This window comes from Pinus tabuliformis, chromosome X (genome assembly GCF_031772625.1).
Source record: "Pinus tabuliformis cultivar Carrire ecotype Pingquan chromosome X, CPIR1, whole genome shotgun sequence".
Taxonomy (NCBI): Eukaryota; Viridiplantae; Streptophyta; class Pinopsida; order Pinales; family Pinaceae; genus Pinus; species Pinus tabuliformis.
Genome location: NC_142308.1, coordinates 1,027,106,163 through 1,027,128,380, shown reverse-complemented (window position 1 = coordinate 1,027,128,380; position 22,218 = coordinate 1,027,106,163).

The following is a 22,218-nucleotide window of genomic DNA, read 5'->3' as shown; positions in this document are numbered from 1 at the left end:
TTGATCAAAAGTTTAGGGGCAACTAGGGTATCAGTTTTGGGAGACTCTGATTTAGTCATTCAACAGATAAAAGGGAACTTCCTCACAAATGATCCCAGATTAAGATCTTATAGAGGAACAGTAATTGAGATCCTCAATACATTTCTGGAAACACAGCTTGCCAAAATTCCAAGAAAGCATAATTTGCATGCTCACAGCTTAGCAACATTTGCCAGCACTTGTAAATTGCCATTTGGGCCCAATCATCAGTTCACAGCTGAGATCAGACACAGGCTAGCCATACCTGACAATGTAAAGAACTGGCAAGTGTTTGACAATGATATTCAGATTAACAATTTCTTAACCTTAGAGGAAGAGTTCTCTAACACTAATATAGACATGGACACTGTTAGTGAGGTTGATCAAACAGATAAAATTGGAACAGACATTTCAGCAAAAAGTGCAACTCAAATGCTTCACCCAACAAAGTTTACCAACGAAAAATTGCAAGATCTTAAAGGAGTAGACATCGACGAGATTATCGAAGGAGAATCTGAAGTTATTGATTTAAAAGATAATCATTTGCCCAAAGGATTAACTCCTTTGGAAGATTTCTTTGACTCTAATGATATCCCAAAGAAACCCAAGATGCAACCCCTAAATGCAGACATTGAAGAATGTAACATAGGAACTGAAGAAAATCCGAAAATGATAAAATTGTCCAAAACTTTGCCCCTTGATCAAAAACTTAAATATGTTGAACTGTTCAAAGAATTCCAGGATGTTTTTGCCTGGAGCTATGAAGATCTGAAATCTTATGACACCTCTGTAATTCAACATACAATACCCCTTAAGGAAAATCAAAAACCATTCAAGCAAAAGCTCAGAAGAATCAACCCTGTACTACACCCCTTAATTGAAAAAGAAATCAAACGAATGTATGAAGCACAGATAATTGCTCCTATCAGGTTTTCTGAGTGGGTGTCTAATTTAGTACCCACTAGGAAGAAAACAGGAGAAATCAGATTGTGTGTTGATTTAAGGAATGTAAATAAGGTTTCCTTGAAAGACCATTACCCCTTACCTAAGATGGACCACATTTTACAAAGGGTAGTAGGTGCCTCTAGGATTTCACTTTTGGATGGGTTCTCAAGCTTTAACCAGATTCTAGTCCATCCTGATGACCAGGAAAAGACCGCTTTTACAACTCCATGGAGAACTTTCAAATATGTTAAAATGCCATTCGGACTTAAGAATGCAGGGGCAACCTTTCAACGAGCAATGGACATAGCTTTTGCAAAAGAAATTCACGACTTTCTGGTCATATATTTAGATGACCTTACTGTGTTTTCTAAATCAATTCAGCAACATCTAGATCATTTGAGACAGACGTTTTTAAAATGCAGAAAGTATGGTATTTCATTAAACCCTAAGAATTCGTTGTTTGGTCTGGAGGAAGGCAAACTGTTAGGCCATATTATCTCCAAAGATGGCATCAAAATTGATCCTGATATAATAGAAGCCATTCTACAAATACCCCACCCAAGAAATATCAAAGAACTTCAAGCTTTCCTAGGAAAGATCAACTTTTTGAGAAGATTCATACCTAATCTAGCCAAGTTAATTAGATTGCTTAACAATATGTTGAAAAAGGATTCCAAGGTTAAATGGACATTAGAAGCCAAACAAGCATTTGAAGAAATTAAAATGGCTTTGACCAAAACACCAGTACTTACAAGTCCAAGGTTTGATAGAGACTTCATAATATTTTCATTTGCATCAGAACACACCATTGCTGCTGTTTTACTACAAAAAGATGATCAAGGATATGAAAAACCCATAGCCTTTTTTAGTAAAGCACTTAGAGATGCACCGCTAAAATACCCAATCATGGAAAAACGGGCTTATGCATTTGTGAAAGCCATTAAAGACTTCAGAGTTTACATACTGTACTCCCATATAATAGCTTATGTACCAAGTGTTGTTGTCAAAGATATCCTGACTCAGGAAGGAATTGAAGGCAAACGAGGTAAATGGCTAGCTAATATATTGGAGTATGATATTGAAATAAAACCTACAAAGCTTATAAAAGGACAGGGATTGGCTAAACTCATGACTGAAACAAACTTTCAAGCCCTGGATATCAATGAGCTGGATAACAAACAGGAGATAGCGACTCCACAAATCAGTCAAGCCTTCTTAGAATCACCTTGGTATGCTGATATAACTCATGTATTATTAAACCTGCAGGCTCCTCCAGGGTTATACAGAACAAAGAAAAAGTTTTTTAAGATGAAAGCTTCAAAATTTTGTATTTTAGATAATGCTCTTTTTTGGAAAAATCATGAAGGTATTCTATTGAATTGTTTAATAAAAGATGAAGCTGACAAAGTTCTCAAAGAATTTCATGCAGGGGACTGTGGTGGGCATCTTTACTGGAAATCAACTGCAGACAAAATCCTAAGGGCTGGATTTTGTTGGCCCACCTTGTTCGCTGATGTCAAGAAGTTTGTTACTGCTTGCCACAAATGCCAAATTTTTGAAGGAAAGAGGAAACTTTTACCTCTACTCCTTAGACCAATTTCCACTGAAAGACTGTTTCAACAATGGGGTTTGGACTTCGTTGGAGAGATTCATCCTCCCTCTTCTGGCCAACATAAATGGATCCTCACTGCCACAGATTATTTAACCAAATGGATAGAATCCATCCCCTGTAGACAGGCTAATGATTCAGTGATCATAGGATTCCTAGAAACCAACATACTGTCTCGATTTCGCTGCCCTGAAAAGATCATAACTGACAATGCTGCTGCATTCAAATCCAAGAAAATGATAAGTTTTTGTCACAAGTACCACATCACTTTAGGCCATTCCACAGCCTATTACCCTCAAGGTAATGGTCTAGTTGAGTCCTCCAATAAAAGCCTGATTAACATTATAAAGAAATTGTTGGAAGAGAACAAGAAAAACTAGCACAAGAAACTTACAAATGCAGTATGGGCAGACAAATTAACTACAAAGATATCTATTTGCACCGGCCCTTATGAATTGGTTTATGGCATCGAGGCTGTATTTCCTTCATCATTAGGAGTCCCTGTAATGAAATCACTGCAAGAAGCTTAGGTGGAACCGAATGACATTCAAAGAAGAATAAATCAGACCATCCATTTGCAACAGACCAGAGAAGAGGTATACCAAAGATCCCAAGTGTTACAAGAAAAGATCAAGAAAATATTTGATAAGAGGACCAAAGCAGAAGATTTTTACCTAGGGGACAAAGTTTTAAAATGGGATTCCAGGAGAGAAGACAAAGGAAAACACGGGAAGTTTGAATTCCTATGGAAGGGATCTTTTATCATCCAGGCCTCACAGGGGAATAATACTTACTTTTTGAAGAACCCAGATGGTTCAGAAACAGAAGAAGGGCCAGTTAATGGTCGAATGCTGAAACACTATTTTGATACAGTTTGTTGATAATATCTTGACTCTAACATGTACATAAGGAAGTTCAGGTTCTGCAGCTTGAGAATAGTGATTGGCTTGCTTATTACAGCAATAAGAATGAGGAGAAATGTGAAGAAAATTTTGAAAAATCAGTTGAAGGAACTTTACCATTTTTTGTTTTGCCTCATTTCAGTTTATTAAAGATTGCAGAAGAAGACTTGAGAGCAGAAAACATAAGGACAAAAAAAAAAATCCAAGTAGAAAATCCAAAACAGATCTACAGTTGTTTGAATTAGCTCAAGAATAATGTTTATATTTTACATGATCCTTTTGTACAGTTTTTTACTTCCAGTAGAAGGAGATTTCAGAGCACAGTCAAAGTTATGGAGAAGGCCATCTGACCTGTTGTTCTTGACTTTCCACCAGGGAAAGCCATCCCCAAGTGGAGCCAGTGTTATGCTCCTATACCAATAGGTGTCATATTTCATGATTGACTAGTTTAGCTCTGCAATATGTTCATCCATTTTCTGGTTGCCAAGGTTTTCCATATTGTAAAATAATCAAAAGAGTTAAAAGATGTAAAGAGGGTATACCCTAAAATAAAAATCAAAGGGTAAAAAGAATAAAATGGTCAAAAAAGTGAAAGAAATGAACCCCAAATAAAAGACCAGGAAAGTGTGCAAATCCAAATGCCACTACTATCATATTTTCTACAACAATCGGATTGTGTGCAGCTTGTAGAACTCATGTCACACTTGATGAATGGCCAAACAGCTTAATCTTGGCCACTTCATGTTTCAATTTCCCGTTTTAGAGATAGAGAATAAAAATCTGTCCAAACTGTTTAAACTTGGCAGATAAGTAGATAGGTAGAGAAACAAAGGAGCTCAACTATTTAAGCTGAGCCCTTGGAAGAAATAAGTGTAGACTTAGATAGGTTTATCATGAAAAGAAAAGAAAATTGATGAGGGTTTGCTAGTCCAAGTGCACCCAATGGAAAAGAAGAAAACATGTTAGGTACAGTAGGCTGGGTAGGCAGTGTTGGTGTTGCAGAATGAGACTTGTGATTGATTTTGTTTGTCAGAATGTTAAATCTTACTTCTATCACAGGTACCAGGGTACTTTATATTTTGAATGCAGCTCATGCATGGCATGACTAACTCCCCTCCATCATTTCCCCAATCATTTACTAATTTCCCCCAGAGATATTGAGATCTGCTTAATATCCCCCAAATCACTCCATCTCATTTCATAAAAAGCCTAAGTAAAACCCTTTTACTTAGGAAACTGTACAAAATCACATATAAACTTTGCTTTCTTAAGCCTAAGTTTTTTAAACTTTATAACTTAGCGCTAAGTTTCATATCATTTCTCATATTAACTATTAACATTATTGTATAACTCCCTATACTTATTCCCCTTTCCCGTATTTTATTAATATGTGCAAAACCCCAAAACTGTATTATTCCCGCCCCCGGCTAAACTATAACCATATGTCATTGTTCTAAATGGAATTATAGGTTTATTTGAAACATTATAATAACCATTCCCCGCGCACATAAGGAATTAATTAACCTCACGTTAATTAATAAACCTAAACTAAACCCCGCCAACCAATCAAATAAGCCCCGAAACCATTAAAAAACGTTAAATATGATCGGGCCCCCTTGCATTAATTACCCGTCATCTCAGTGCAGCGTCCGTCATCCGATCTCGGCCCTCGCATCCGACGGCCGAGATCTATATCGCTAGCCCTCCATCCGCCGAACTTTACCACCCGGGGGATTGGCGGTATCCCCGCCCATACCAGGACGCATGTCACACTCTCACGTTGCTCGCGCCCCCCCCCCCCCCCCCCCCCGGTCTGAAACCACTTAAGCCCATAAGCGATGCGGGCAAAATAGCTTACCACCCTCCCGTTGACCCCCCTCTGACATCACCACCACATCACTGCCACGTCACCGTCCCGTACCCTCCGCTACACGACAAAGTGTCTCGTCATGCTGACGTTATCCGCTCAATAAATGCCAAAAATTACCCGCCAAGTCGATTTTCGTTAAATAAACGATAAAATGTCATTTTCGCCCCGATTTTCTACAAACTATGCTCCATGCAAAATATGTCCAGTCGACTGTTCGAGCAGTTAGCCCATCACCCAGCCAACAAACTCCAGCATCGTGCTCTGCAAACCACCATTCGACTTGCAAATACGCAGTCTTACCTCCGCAATCCAGGTATTTATCCATTTTTGCCCTCCAAACCTGCAATTTCGCTTTTCCACTGGAATTTTTACCAGAGAAACCCAAATTTGAGTTGAAAACAGTCTGTTTAGTCCATAAAAGACTCCTAAACCCGCGGCATAGTCCAATTTTCCACAGAAAGCCCAAATTCTAGTTTGAATACACAAGAACCAAACATGGAAGCCCCCGCAGCTCTGAACGTCGCACCCATCAATGCACCTCATAAAGACTTAAATTATTTACCCCTGGGCGACAAGGATTTCCAAATACAAGAGTTATCTGGTGACATGAACCACCTTCGGGCTTTCTGCAAAGTCAGGGATAGTCACCTAAATAACACTGATATTTTTGGAATATGGGAATCCAACCTTCCCATGTATTTTCTCCCTTCAGTCCGTGTTTTCCCAGACATTATTCATCAGTGTTGTGCCAACTATGACCCTGTCCACCGAGTAGTAATGTCATCATCCCAAACTGTTCTTTTTTCTATAACTACTAAATCCATTAATGAGATGATACATTTCCATTCCATTGAGCCCCTTGCTCGTCTTTCCATGGGGTATCTAATTGAAAAAGCTTCTAAATTGTCCAGCTCAGAGATAACCCGTATTGCTCATATGTTCGTGGCACTAGACTGCCAGCCCCAAGGTCCACCTCCCTATTTGCATCGCTGGTTTACAGAAACTAGAAGACTCATTGTCGACATGATATCCCTGATCTTGGGATTTAATACCAGTGAATATGTCGATGAGATCACCCTAGTTCTATTGTCAATATTTACCCCAGGACAGCCTCCTGCTATCAAATATCACTATGCCACTTTCATTGCTGACAAAATCCATAATCAATTCCTAAATTTGGATAGAGAAGGAGTCTTCAAGTATACATCTTTCATATACCACCTTCTGTTATATCATCATCCAGACAGCGTTTCTTTCCCCATCAGAAGGTTGGACTCAAAGGGAAATCAAAGGTATGTAATCTTTTGGACCTTAATCTTCCATAATACCTTTGGGTTCCCTTATACCTATAGTGAATTCATTGACTTGTTTATACACCCTGCCTCCACTCTGTTAATAGGAGCTCCTCCTCCCAGGATCTCTGGTGACATGATGAAGATTTTGCAGCTTTCCAAACAGTACAGGATAGGTGACTTACCTCTACCAGAATCATACAGAAATTAGGATGTATGGATGCGAATTGTGCCCATTCAAGTTGCCTAGGTATGTGCCCATGAGGTTGTTTGCATTGGAATATTTCAGGCAAATCATCAATGCAGATTTAACCCACTTTTGTAATGCAAAGAAGAAGGCTCAGCTAAGAATAAAAAACCAGTTAGGCCCTTATGTTATCCATTCTTGAGAGGCCTGGCAAGAAGCCGAAAATATCTTAGAATACCGCCTTAAATTGAAGAAAAGTTTTTGGTGGGTGCCATATGATCCAAATAGTTTCATAAGTAACAGAACGGTAAGAAACCGGCTATTAGTGTATGTACATCATAATATCCCAGAAATTGAACAGTATGCAAATCAGGAAGAATGGGTAGAAGGGACGTTAATAGAAGAAATTAGTGAGAAAGAAAAGATGGAAAAGGCTATGAAAGATCTTGAAAAAACCCTTGACCTGGACTCTTTTGGACAGGTATCTTTTAAGCTGCCTCAACAATCAGGAGTTGGAACATCCTCTGCTGGAACTTCTCAGCAGCCTGCACAGAAAACCAGCACATCAGTCACAGGAACTTCAAAAGGTAAAGAGGTAGAAATTACAGAGCTGCCAATAATGACTGATCAGCCAGGGGCATCCAAAGAACAGGATCAGGGGCAGATTCCTCCAGCCCAAACTAGAGCACCAGAAATTCCAGCATTGAAAACTCCTCTAAATGAGGAAAGAAGCAAGAAGAGAGATAGAGAAGAGGCCACACCTATCAGTGGGCCTATAGAACAACCAGATGCAAAGAGACAAAGACTGAATCCTATGTCTGAAGAGGAAATCATTGAAGAAATGACAGACAGTCTAAGAGGTGAGAGGGTGGTCAGCCAACAGACTTCCCTAGTGGTAGATACATCAACTAGCTCACTTAGGCAGGAGCTAGAAAGGCAGCACAGTGTAGAGGTTTCATCCACCAGGCCACAAAGCAAACAGGCCTCAGACATTAAGAAGACTTTCACAGAGATAAAGGCCAGGAATGATCACATGAGAATTGAAATCTACAATCAATACTTGAAAATGGCCCCCTCAAACCAGCAAAGGTTAATGTCTGCCTATGACATTAAAGAAGGCAAAATGTTAATGAGTTACTTTAAACCAAAGGTGCAGTAGCCTCAGTCGTCAGCAGATTACATTAGAACAAACTTGGAGGTCCTAGCCAAAGACATTCATCCATTGGACCAAATTGAACTTCACAAACAGACTAGGGAAATGGTTTATTCCACGCTAACTGACAAAGAAATGTTAGCCCACCAGTTACAAAGCTCCTTGGACAACACAACAGCTCAGTTACATTGGGAGAAAGCTTCTTCTCTGGCCAAGGATAACAGAATCAAATCCTTAGAAGAGATCATCATGGAATTGGGACATGACCCCAAAGATGCTAAAGGCATAAAAGCACTCATCAAGAAGAAGGAAGAGGACATTGCTGCCCTGAGGAAATAGCTGAAGCTACCTCCTTCAAGGAACCCTCAGACTACAGAAATCAGAGGAAGACATGATGGACCTGCTCATGAAACTCAATGAAAGATTAACTGATATAGAGCAGGCACTCGAAAAAGCATTAAGAGAGAAGCAGGGAGAGTCGACCTCCCAGCCACCTGAGGTAATCCCTACAGTCACAACTGCAGCCTCCCCAACAATTGGATCAGTGTTGGCCACAAATGTCCCACCAGCTATAGCAGATGCAACTATAGGTACATCAACAACAGCAGCAACACTACTATGAGCATAGAAGAATTGATAAAAGCCATGGAAGAAATGAGACTCTAGGTGTCAAAGCTGAAACAGGTAAAGGAACAATTGGCAAAAGTAGAAAAAAGTTATGACAAATCCTTGATGAATGTGGCAGAGAAAATAAGGGAGGTTAAAACATTAGAGAACAAGGTGAGAACATTAGAAAAGGATCTCTCTCTGGATAAACCTCTAGTAGAAATCAAAGGAATTCTGTGGACCAACATCAATCAATCCCTAAGTAATGTGTGGCCATCTATCCAAGCTATTTATGAGCAGATTGACTTAGTGAATGCGGCACATGGAGAAATTCAAAAATCAAGAGCTTTATTAGGACATATGCCTGATCAAGCCAACCGACTCATACATTTTTTGAATAACAGAAATAAGGAACAACTGGAGCAACTCGGCATCCCAGACAGGACAGGCACCATTTTGGATATCAAAAGAGTTCTAACCAAAAGAACTCTAATGCAGAATTTGGAAAGAAGATGCCAGGATATGCAAGTGGAGATTAATTCTTTCATGGAAAGGTTTGCAGTTTTACAGAATAAAGGGCTACCAAGCCTTTTAGGGAATAATGACCGGCTTATGAAACACGCAGATTATGTACATAAGTTGAACAAATATGCTACTGATCAAATCAGTTCATCAACAAGTGTTTCAGGAGTGAAAGCACTTCCATCAGGCCAAAGTCTCTATGATAATTTGGAGAACTTGTTTTATATTGAACATGAGGTAAAACATCTGTTTCAACTCCAGCCTAATTTTGTCAGATATACAGAAGCTGATGAAACCCTGAGGAAACTTCAGAGACATAAATTTCCAGAGCAACAATGGTGGGAAGACATGTTGGGGATCTTGTAAATTCTCTTGGGTAAAACGCAGATTTCGAGCTATTTTTCCGTGATAAAATAAACAGAGATGAACGAGGTTCAAACGGGTCAAAGCGCACTGAAACAGGATTGAAGAATATCTGACAAAGACGAAGCAACCAGCATAGAGTATCAATGGAAGATAGTTGTAAACCGACTCGCAGAACCTACCTCCAGCACATTCAAAGACGGAGCAACCAGCACGGCATCAATTCATTTTTTTTCTGTTTTCGAGACTATTCATCTCTATCTTTTGTAAAAAAGGGATTAGTCATCACTAGATATTATCTCTACCAGATATTTTGTAAGATATTTTGATATTTTGTATAAATACCCCCCCAAACGAAGTATTTGGGGTTGGTGAGTGTTCCTAGTTTTTTACTGTAATGCTGAAATTTTTTGGAATACAAAACCGTTGGAACCATTTGTTGTCTGGCCTACTGGATGAGGAATTGATGCAGAAGATTTGTCTCAGAATTATTGAATCAAACTCCGGATCAATAAGTCCACTATATCTCATGTTTTATAGTTTTCTTGTTTACTATATCAACTGTGTTTCATAATCTAAATGGTAAAGAAAAGGATTAATTCAGAATTTGCTTAAACTGCACTTTGTCTTCAGTCTTTATTATTCTCTGTGTTTTCTTCAAAATTAGTATAAGCAGCGAATTCTTAATTTCTCTTGCTTTCTATTTCTTTCACGTTGTCTACTTGCTAAGTAATTCTTAACTGCTCCTTAACAGTAATCATCCATTTTCCCTCTTTCAATATGCTGAAGGATTCTTGATTGCCCTTCACCCATTTGAGTTCATTCCATCTGATTCCAACCTATGTTTGTTCCGGGTTTGACTACCTTGCTCTGTGATACCATCCTCTGTTAAGAAACTGAATCCAGAAAGCCATCCTTCTTTGACTCCATCATGCCCAATGGACTGAACTATTCAGTTTGCCTCACTGTTCTATTGAATCTCACTATCCAAATTCAAAACAAAACCCTTGAACTTCATAACTAGCCTAACACACTTCAAAACAAAGCTAAATTATAAAGAGAGAGCCATCTCTGGATCCAGATTGGCTAGAATATGTATCTAAAAGATTGGTCTATGGTTACCTCAGCCGTATTCCATTTCTTACAACTTTGGGGAACAACCTGAGTGATAACAGGTTCTATCACTCCTTTGGTTTGTTTCTATGCAGACCGTTTCCAATATTGATTAGTTTGTATGCAATTGTAGTTTCCATGTACTTTGTATTGCTAGCATAATATTGTTGAGTGATGTATGGATGAGTGAGAGGGGTTTGAAGTGTTTGATGTATTGAGCATATTTATTTTTTGAGTGGAGGATTGTGGTGCATAGAAGTTTGATACTCAACTGAGAGAGTTTTTGTGGGTTCAATGTGAAAATAGATGAAATATGGCCTATAGTTGTTGTGTTGAGAATTTATGGGCCCAGTTTGAAAATGCATGAAATGTGGTCAACAAGGGTTTGAAGGTTGGGGCCTTTAGTGAGAAAGTGGTGGCTTCCTTCGAGGTGTGGCTTGAGAAATTGGGAGTGGTCTCTTCCCTTCGATGGTGGTTGGAGAAACTATTGGAGGTTGGGGCCTGCAGCAAGTTAGGGTTTGTGTATAGTTGAGGAAGTTGTGGCTTCAAAATACTAGTGGTGTCCTCTAATGAGGGGTTTCTCACATGCATCATAAGTTGGGGCTTGCACACTAGTGGTGGCAAAGGAATGATGTAAGAAGAAGATTTCAATAATAAGAAGAAGAACAAGACAAAGTGTACGGTGGTTTTTCTGTCGAAAGTGTTTTTACCTAATATCCGGTGTTCTCATGGTTTATGTGTTTCTTGTGTGTCTTATGCTCTATGTGTTTCTTCTCTCATGGTTACTTTTTCATGTTTCTCATATATTATGATTTGTTAATTCATATTGTGTTGCTAATTTAATTCACGATTTAGTTTATGTAAGAAAAGGAAACACCTTATAATCAATGATCCATTAATAACAATACTAATTCACCTCCCCTCTCAGTATTTTCAAGCTCCCAACATAAAACAATCCCTAGTGTTATGCACATTGCATGATTGGCTAGAAATTTGATTTTTGTAAGAAAGACAAGCAGTGTGGGTGTAAAAATTATGTTTGTAAAAGATACCCATGGTATGGTTTTAGGACCAATGGTATTTTTTAGTGTAAATCAAATTGGAACTCTATATAAACTATTGGGAAGAATTTTAGTGATGGGTGCAACAATTCCTCTATTCCTAAGAGTGGAGCAAATGAAGGAAAAAAATCCTACAACCTCTAGAGAAAATACTATGTTTTGGAATCAAAGACTAGGACATATCGAAGAAAAGTGCCTTTGAGTACTCCACGGTAATGATATGGTAGAAGGTATGTCTAATTTCTCTCTATATTTTGATTTATGTTAACAATTTTTATATGGGAAGTAGAACGAAGTAAGCTTATTCTCTAGCGTTATGAAGTTAAAGGGAATATTATAGTTAGTGCATAATGATGTGTTTGGACCCATGTCAATTCCATCACTACATAAATCTATGTAATATGTCTCATTTATAGATGACTTCTCAAAGAATACATGACTTTATTTCCTTGGCAAGAAATCTAAAGTATTTTTCAAATTCAAAGGGTTTAAGGATCTTGTGGAAAATTAGAAAAAGAATAAAATTAAGGTGGTGAGGATAGATAATAGTGGAGAATTATGTAAGAAGTGTGGAATAGCAAGGAAAAAGACTACTCCATACACATCTCACCATAATGGAGCTGCAAAATGGATAGTATGTTGATGGAGAAAGCAAGGAACATGCTCAATGGTGCTATGTTAAGACATAAATTCTAGGTAGAGGTAGTGGACACTATTGTTACCTAGTAAATAGATCACCCTCATCAGCGTTAGACAACAAGACTCCACATGAGGTATGGACTAGTAAGAAACCCCCTCTTAAACATATCAGGGTATTTGAACGTGATGGTTATGTACATGTTCCAAAGGAGAATAGGAATAAGCTAGATAAGAAAGAAGAAAATCGTATCATAATTTCATATAAAGATGTCCTAAAGTTATAAGTTTTAGAACTGAGAAACTAGGAAGCTTATGTATAGTATAGATGTGGTATTTAGAGAAATAAAAAATTTTGTTAAACAACAAGTCCTACCAAGAAATAAATAACTAGAAAGATAGAGTTTGAATTGAAGGATGATGAATCAAACTTTATAGAAGAGCACGCATAAAAAGAAGAAGAACCACATACTCCAATAATGAGGAGATCAGTTCAAGGAAGAAGGAAACCAAAAAGGTGTACTCCATCGAATTTCCATTTAAACTTTTCTTTTTTATTACTAACAATGATCCTAGAACTATTATGGAGGAAACAGATTCAGAGGATGGAAAAATCTAGAAAAAGGACATGGCTGAAGAAATGGAATCCTTAGACAAGAATTAGGCTTGGGATCTAGTGGAGTTTCCATATGTAAGAAATCCCATTGGCAACAAATGGGTGTTTTTAAGAAGAAGTTGAAGGCAAAAGGAAGAGTGGAGAAACACAAAGCTCAATTAGTAGCAAAAGGTTATTCCTAAGTAGAGGGAATTTAATTTGGTGAGATATTTTATCGTGTTTCCAAGTTAAATTCTGTTAGATTTATTTTATATGTTGTCGCTGCTTTTGATTTTAAAGTAGAACAAATGGATGTAAAGACAATTCCTACATTGGGATATAGAAGGAGAAATCTACATGCAGTAGCCAGAAGGATTTGTAGTGAAGGGAAAGAAAGAGTTGGTGTGCAGGATGAAAAAGTACTTGTATGGATTGAATCAATCACCAAAGATATGGTATCAAAAATTTGATACTTATATATTGGGACCTGGCTTCACAAGGAGTAAAGTGAAGGACTATTTATATTTCAAATTAGTCAATGATCATCTTATTTATTTGGTCTTGTATGTGGAGGATATTTTGTTGTTTATAAATGATAAGGAAATTATCCAAGAAATGAAAATGGAATTTCCCTATAAATTTGGCATGAAGGATATCAATGTTGCTAATTTCATTTTAGGGATGGAAATTAGAAGAGATTGGGAAAACATGAAAATTTGGTCAAATCAGAGGAAGCATGTTGAGACAATAGTGTAGAGGTTCAACATGCAGGAATTTAAACTAGTAAAGGTGCCTTTTCCTATAGGTGTAAGTTTATCTATAGATCAATGTCCCAAGACATAGCAAGAGGAAGATAGCATGTCTCATGTTCCATATGCCAATGTATTTGGAAGTTTGATGTATGGAACAGTTTGTACTAGACCATATATTAAACATGTTGTGGAAGTATTAAGCAAGTATATCTAAAAACCAAGGAAGGAGAATTAGATAATAATAAATAAGGTTTTCAAGTATTTGTGTGGCACTAGTGGCTATGGATTACGCTACCAAGGAAGACTGGGATTGGACAGAGTGTTGGACATACATGGATTTGTTGAGGTAGACTAGGCTAGAGATTCAAGTCGCAGAAGATCTACAAATGGTATGTGTTTAACCTATTTGGAGGAGAAATCAATTGGATGAGAAAGAGATATTCTGTAGTGGCACTCTCAACTATAGAAGTTGAATACATGGTAGCCACTCATGCAAGGAAGGAAGCAGTATAGTTACATAGATTGCATTCAGGTATTGGGTTAGTACAGTGGGCTGTGAGGATAAATTTTGATTGTGAAAGTGAAATCTTCTTAGAAAAGAACCCAACATATCATTCTAATACAAAGAATATTGATGCTCAATATCACTTTGTGAGAGATATGATTGAAGAAAAGAAGATGATGCTAGTGAAGGTGGACACTCTGAAGAATATTGTAGATTCATTAACAAAATTTGTGATCACCTACCAGTTCTTTTGGTATAGAAAAAAATGGCAAATATTGCCCTGGATTGTTGATCATGTACTCATATGCCCCCCAAGGTGCAAAGAAAACAACAAGTGGAAGAATGTTTGGTATGTGTTATATTCTTTGAATGATTACCCGCACATGTTATATTGGATTAGAATAATGAGGGGTCACATGGGAGGGGAATCACCCTTGCACAGGGGTTTAGGGATAACGCCCTGGAAATAATTTTTTGGGAATTATTTTGTGTCACATTTTGATAGTTTTTGGCACATTGTTTTCTCCTTTAGTGGTTTTGTGGAACATTATGGTTTAGTCATGGTTTTTTAGTTTTGGTTAAGGAACTACAATTTTATTGTAATCCATGGTAAATGGATTAGCAATTTTATGGATGCCACTGGTTATATATTGTATTGTAATAATATAATTAAGACTATACTGAAAAGTATTTTGGTTTTCCCAGATTGGATTTCCAAGGTAAAATCTATGTGCTAATGTGCATGTTTTATTTTGTATCTCTTTTGTTTTATTAAGAATCTATTTGGAACAATTAATTGTATAGGGTTAAAACCTACACTAAAGGCCATAGTGGATTTAGAAGCTATCATTAAATTATAGAACACTATATTACATTTAGGTTAATTGTGGAGAAGTGTCTCAATTTTAAAACCAATCTCATATGTTGTTTCACTGACTTTAAAAATTTTGACACAATTCCCAAGCCTAAGGTTTGGAATAGGTTAGAAGAGATAATTGTTCCTTTTAAGTTGAGATTCACTGCAATAAGGTTATACAAGAATGTCACTGTCAAGCTTAGGAACATTAAGGGTTAGTTGAAAGAAATTAATTATAACATAGGATTTTGGAAAGATTGTCCCATCTCACATTGATAAGTTATAGGGTTGTTTGGAAGAAGTAGACTATGTTGGCCCAACTCTCATTGATATAGCCATCATCCTTCTTCTTTATGCTAATTATATTGTTCTTATTTCGAGGAGTCCTTATGATCTTGACAAGAAACTTAGAATCCTCAATGATTTCTACTCTAATACATATATGACTATTAACACTGGAAAAAAGAAGGTTACAATAATTACATTTAAAAAATATTACTTATGCTAATTTTGAGTATGAAAACAAGTTGGAAGTGACTTCATACAAATATCTTAGAATTTATCTTCATCACAAGCTTAATCAAAAGTATAGTTCAAGAAAACGATAAATCGAAGGTAGAAAGCTTATTTTGGACTCAAAAATAGTTGTAAAATACTAGACCTTTGGCTATGGGATAAGAAGAAAACCCTCTTTGAGATTCCCATCACACCTATTATGATTTTTTTACCTACCGTAACTACAACATAGTTAAGCAAACCCTAGATTTTACAGTATAGATTGTAGGCTCTGAATTGAAAATACAAAGATGATTGATGGTCAAAGTGTCCAACTATCATCAACAATCATGTTAATAATAAAATTTGTTTCTAATTTGAGTTGTTTGTGATGCACTTGTCCAGTAATTATTCAATCCCTATCAAATAAGATAAGAGCAGTGGATACTTTTCCGATTTTGTCACATGAGTGGCCTTGTTGTCAGCATATAATCAACACCACTAAGAATTTTGGGAGGGATATGTAGACTTTAGTTAATGTTCTGACAACATGAAGGGAGAGGTGGGCCAATGGACTAGCACTTCTAAAATTCACACTCAAGATACCAAAGCTAGCTAACACATGTATGAAATTTTGGGAAATTCAATAGAGTATAGATTTTCTCAACTATTATGTTGGAGTATATATACAATAACAATAAAATAGGAAGAAATGTGTTGTTGTTTACTTTAGAATATGAGAAGGGGTTTCTTAGCCAATGACAAAATAAACAAATACTTTTTCATATTTTAGAAAAATAAAAAAAATTACTTAACTAATAAAAAAAATTGGAGTCGCACAAAAATTTATGCTCAAACCAATACTAATAGGAGTGCATTGTAAATAGATTGATATATACACTACTTGCAAGCAAGTACAATAAGAAAAAAAATCTCACGAGCTTCATAATGAGATAGGTTGTTGGATAGCTCCTAAAACTTCGTGAATTGAAAGAACTTGTCATCTTTGTGACACTAAGAGGGTTGACGATAAAAATTATTTTCTCTTAGATTGTCCTGCCTATACCCACACTATATAACAATTTAATAAATTTTATTACAATACCAACCTTCTTAAACTTTCAACTCAGCAAAACTACGTTGATTTAGGAATCTTTTCTTAAAAAAAATTCAAACATAGTAATAAAATTTTAAAGTAAACTAAGTTTTTTTTTTCTTTTTTTCTTAAGATTTGATAAACCAAATATGGTCTCAATGGGAATTATCCATTTTCATCATCATTATCATTAAAAACTATGATGGTTTAGGAATGCTTCTCTTAAAGATTCTTTTAGCACAAAAACAAAATTATAATCTCATTATTAAACATTAACCATAATTGTCAACTCATGAAAATTTTCATCGTAAAGTACTTTAAACTTTCTTTATTTTTTCGAAGAAAAAAAAGCCGTATGTTCATGAAAATTAAATATACATGTTTTAGTCCCATATCGAGACTAACATGGGCTTTATAAAGAGCCCATTTTGCATTTTACCCAAAAAAAGAAAAATTAATTATCAAAAAATTGCTTCTATTCTACTGGCCTTTTAATAAAATGGCCTTAATAACTTATTTTACAGATACATTACCATATAAGATGCTACCTCTCAAAACTACAATCCTTTCTTTCACAAAACGTAATCAAAATTGGAATTCCATTGCCTTGAATTTCGCTCCATCTACATATTCATAATAACCAAATGCCCAAATAAGAAGGGACAAAGTTTCCTTGGAAGGCTCATCTTCCTACGTATTGAGTTCTCTAAGTCAAAAAATTGATTGAGAATCATCAATATCTTGTAAGAGTGGGCCTAGTCATACATTTTCCACTATAATCTTCTTGAGAACCCAATCAAAAAAAAACTTAGAATCTCCCCATACCTACAATTTTTTGACCCCTTTTTCATGTGTTATAGCTAAAAGAGTCCTTAGAGCAATGAATTCATCTCTATTATTTGTGCCTCTACCCAAGGCATACTAGTAGCACATGTAGTGAATTTTCCTAAGGAATAACACAACTCAAACCCCAGAAGAGGGAGATGTCTTTGGATAGCACCATCGAATAATCCTCATGGGACTTCCTTGTCAAGAATTGGCATGATTGGGATTCGCAACTTTTTAATTCTTTTCATGACCATGAATTCTTTTAACATATTAATGATTGGACTGGAACAGACTACTAGAGGAATGTCAATGTTTTTTAATAAATTTTTGTTGCATACCCACCAGATGTTTTTGACGAGGATGTAAGGAAGGCCTTTGACATGCTTTACCTCCTTGTTTTCCAACCAAGCCTAAAGGCAATCAACTAGACCCTATGTTATAGATCTGATCTGAAAATATATGACAATAGAAATATACCCAGAAATAACAAGATCTGAATATAAAATTGCTTCTCTTTAATAATATCAAACCCTTGAGGTAGGGCAACACCATACAATCACTCCTTAAGGAAGGAGAACACTCCACAAGCCATATGCTTGTCCATACAATATTCCTTGACATCTCTCAATGGGGAGTCTCTAGCCTCTATATAAGCCTCATACATACAATACCAGGGGTCATTACCATGGTTCCCTCAATACCATATATCTAATAAAATGGGCTTATTACATTATTGCTAACTACTTGTGGTCCCTTACATGATACGGGTTAACCACTTTATTTATTACTATGGCCCATATTATTATTACATTATTCCCTTGGGTAACTCCCTCTGTACCCCATACTATCCCCCCTAGGTATACTACATTCCACCCCCCTTAAACATGTTTCATCCCTGAAACATAAGAAGAGCACAAATAATAAGATCTACTCAAAAGAGTAGTCCACTGGTACTATGTGTGTGCATCTAGCCATCCAAGAGAAATGTGAACCGTTGATCTAGCTGGTGCCTCACTCACTTGAGATGGAAGTTTACCCTGGCGGCTCTTCTGTGTTGATGTGTAGTAGGTGGATCGTCGCCCCTCTCTATCTGTCATGTGGGGGTTGTTGTCCTTGTGGCTAATTTGTTGCCATCGTGTTGGTTGTTTTCTTGCGGGGTGATGTGGGTGGTGATATGTTGAAGTTTTAACCAACGGTGTATCTTTCTTTAATTCACCACCTAATTGAGCCTGATTGGTATCTGGTACACGTTGTGGCGTCTGTTTTTTGGGCTTATCTTCCAATATTACTTCAACCACGGATTCCTCATCTGATGTATCCGTACCTGTAACATTTTCTGCTTCAGCCTCCTTGGACTCTACCTGTTTTTCTCGTACCTGGTTTGATGTTTGTGTTTGGTTGTCAACCATCAAGGGCTCATCATCTGATGTGTCAGTCCTTGGAACATCTTCTGCTTCAACCTCCTTGGACTCTACCTGTTTATTGATGGAAATATCCTGTAATGTAATTTTCTTCTTTTTATACCAGAGCTTCAGGAATTTCTTCTGCACATTAATATTGATAGTACCCACAGATTCCATCCAAGGGTATCCCAAAACAACATCCACATTAGCCATATCTGAAGCATAAAAATCAGAATGCAATACATACTTGTCCATAAAAATCTTCAAATATTTATAAACTTGCACCTCCTCATTATTAACTTGTGTGTGCTCCATTTGTTTTGCTGGAACTTGCAATTTTTTTGCCAAATTGACATTTATAAGATTTTGCTTGCAACTAGGATTTATAGACACAATGATCTTCTCCTTCTGAATATATCCATGAACCTATAACAAGGAGATACCAGTAGAAAATAACCCCTTACATGTCTCATTCTCCTGTTTTCTAGCATGAGACCATTTGTCTAAAAAGACTTTTTCAAATTCTTCATCTGAAAGGTTGTACAACTTCTTGCTGTCAAGTGAGTTTAACCATTTGGCAACCTCTTCTTTTATACTAAGCCATACTAAACCTTTCCATTGTTTTGCCCATAATGACTTTTGTCTTTCTATGAATTCTTCAATAGTAGGACCATTATCTTTTCCTGTAAAATATAGAACCTTGATAGAATCCATGAAGAGGGTTTTGAAAAAAAAATCACTTACTTGGAGAAAAATTGAAATGGCCACAATTCAGTCAATATTGCTCAGAATCCCTATTATGACCTGTTTTCGAAAATGGAACAACCATTCTGCATCTTCCCATTTAATAGAAATCTCGATCTAGGCACTGGAATTTCATATTCGTGCTGCAACTGTCCCGCCGTCATAAAAATTTCTAAAAAAACGCTGATTTTAAATCAGCGATATCTCCCTCATCCGGACTCTGATTCAACCAATTTTCTTTTTTGAAATTTGGTATTTTTTCGAAAATAACTCAAATCTGCAATTAGATTCTGCAAATTTTTCATCAAAACGTATAGATCTAATCTGCAAACTCGCTGCCCCCAAAAATTTCTGCAACACAACTGATTTTTAAATCAGTGATATCTCCCTCATCCGGACTCCGATTTAGCCGATTTTTTTTTTCAAATTGGGTATTTTTTTCGCAAAAAAACCCATATATGCAATTAGATTCTAAAAATTTTGCACCAAAATGTATATATCTCTGTAAACTTTCCACCCCAAAAAGTTCCTAAAAAAAAATCCGCTTTGCCTAAGAAAGTGCTCTGATACCACTTGTTATAAAACTGACCTGAAAATATATGAGAATACAAATATACCCAGAAATAATAAGATAAAAATAGATAGAAATGCTTCTTTATTGATCAAAACCCTTAAGGTAGGGTAACACCATACAATCACTCCTTAAGGAATGAGAACACTCCACAAGCCATATGTTTGTCCATACAATATTCCTTCACCTCCCTTAATGGGGAGTCTCTAGCCTCTATATAGGCCTCATACATACAATACCATGGGTCATTACCATGGTTCCCTCAATATCATCTATCTAATACAATGGGCTTATTACATTATTGCTAACTACTTGTGGTCCCTTACATGATACGGGTTAACCACTTTAGTTATTACTATGGCCCATCCCATTATTACATTATTCCCTTGGGTACCTCCCTCTGTACCCGATACTATCCCCCCTAGGTATACTACACCATATTACAACCAAACAACATTTTGCTTGAATTCAATCGCCACACCCTATTACAACCAAACAACATTTTGCTTGAATTCAATTGCCACATGCTCCATGGCCTACGTAGAATAAGAACACTAAATAAACATATGTGGGCTTGTTTCTTCATCAATTTTGCACAGGTGCATTTGCTAGGACCAAATCATTCTCACTTCAAATAGATTTCCCTTAACAATTTGTTGGAAAGTGCTAAGCACAAAGTGATTTTACACATCAATCGAACATGGATTTTCCAAAAGATGTTCCACCTCCATTGCACTTCTCCCAAAAAAAATTGGCTTTGACAATGCTATCATATCCAATTTTATAATATATTCAATTAAATTAACATTTTTAAACCAACATAAAATATTTTTTTCATTTTCCATTAAACTAATATAATTAAAAACTATATTCCAGATATATCACAACCAAAATCCTCCTACCAGTAAAAGCCCCCTATCCTTTTCACATTTCCAACGTGGATGCTCTCTAAAATGCTTTAAACTTTATAAACAAATTTCCATATTATTCATCACAATTAAATAAAGTAAAAAAGTTATCTCTAAACATTTTTATAATAAAAAACAAATAATCTATTTATTATTAATTTTCTTACAATCTCATAAACGAAAATTATTTTATAATAAGAAATGAACTATTGCATTCACATGCCACTCGTACGTTAATGAAACATAATTTTTGATAGTGAAGATTGTCGCCCAAGTATTTTGATGATTTTCGGAATGATATGGAATCTTGTTGGTTTAAATATAATGAAAGATTGCAAGGGCCCATTTACATACACTACAAAGTGTGTACGGGCAAATTTATTATATTTTTGGAAGGGAATTATTATAGTTTTTAGTAGGGAATTATTCCATTTTTGGGAGGGAATGATTAAAAACAACATCCACTCATCACTTGTCCCTAATCCTATTTGTGGTGGGGAATATTTACAATATTTTATTTTTAAAACATCATATTCAAGTTTTGAAATGGTTTATAATGGAAAGGTATTTGTAATGGTTAAGATTAAGTTAAGAGTGTGTCTTTTTGTTAAGAGATTAGTAAAGGGTGGAATATGTGTATGTATGTAATTTTTAATTAAAGTTAAATTGGTGAGGGGAGTTGAGTTTTTTTGTTTCAGTAGTTTTATATGTTTAGTTTATTTTGTTTTAATCTCAAGAGATATGTTTGGTTTCTTATAAGAAGGTTGAAAGAGTAAGCACCTCACCTACTTGATGTCTCAATTCTTATTTAATCTTAAGTTATTGTTATAGTTAATTTGCAAGCTATTGGATATATTTTTTTGTTACAGTGACAAGCAAAAAAAATTGATTATAGAATTTTACATGTTACTTAAATATATCACCAATTCACTATGACTAAAAAAATGAAAAAGAAAAAATAAATATAATTTTATTAATATTAAAAAATAATTTAATTAATCCAAGAGGCTCATTCTACAGCCCACTGTGGAGGCAATATGTAAGTATGTCCCTCTTCAACTTAGAGTTGACACGTGTCTTTATTAAAATAAAAATAAAATATTCTCTAAATAAATCCACTTATGTGAATATCAACTTCATTTATAATTATATATAGAAATGAAACATTAAAAGAAAATATTTTAATGT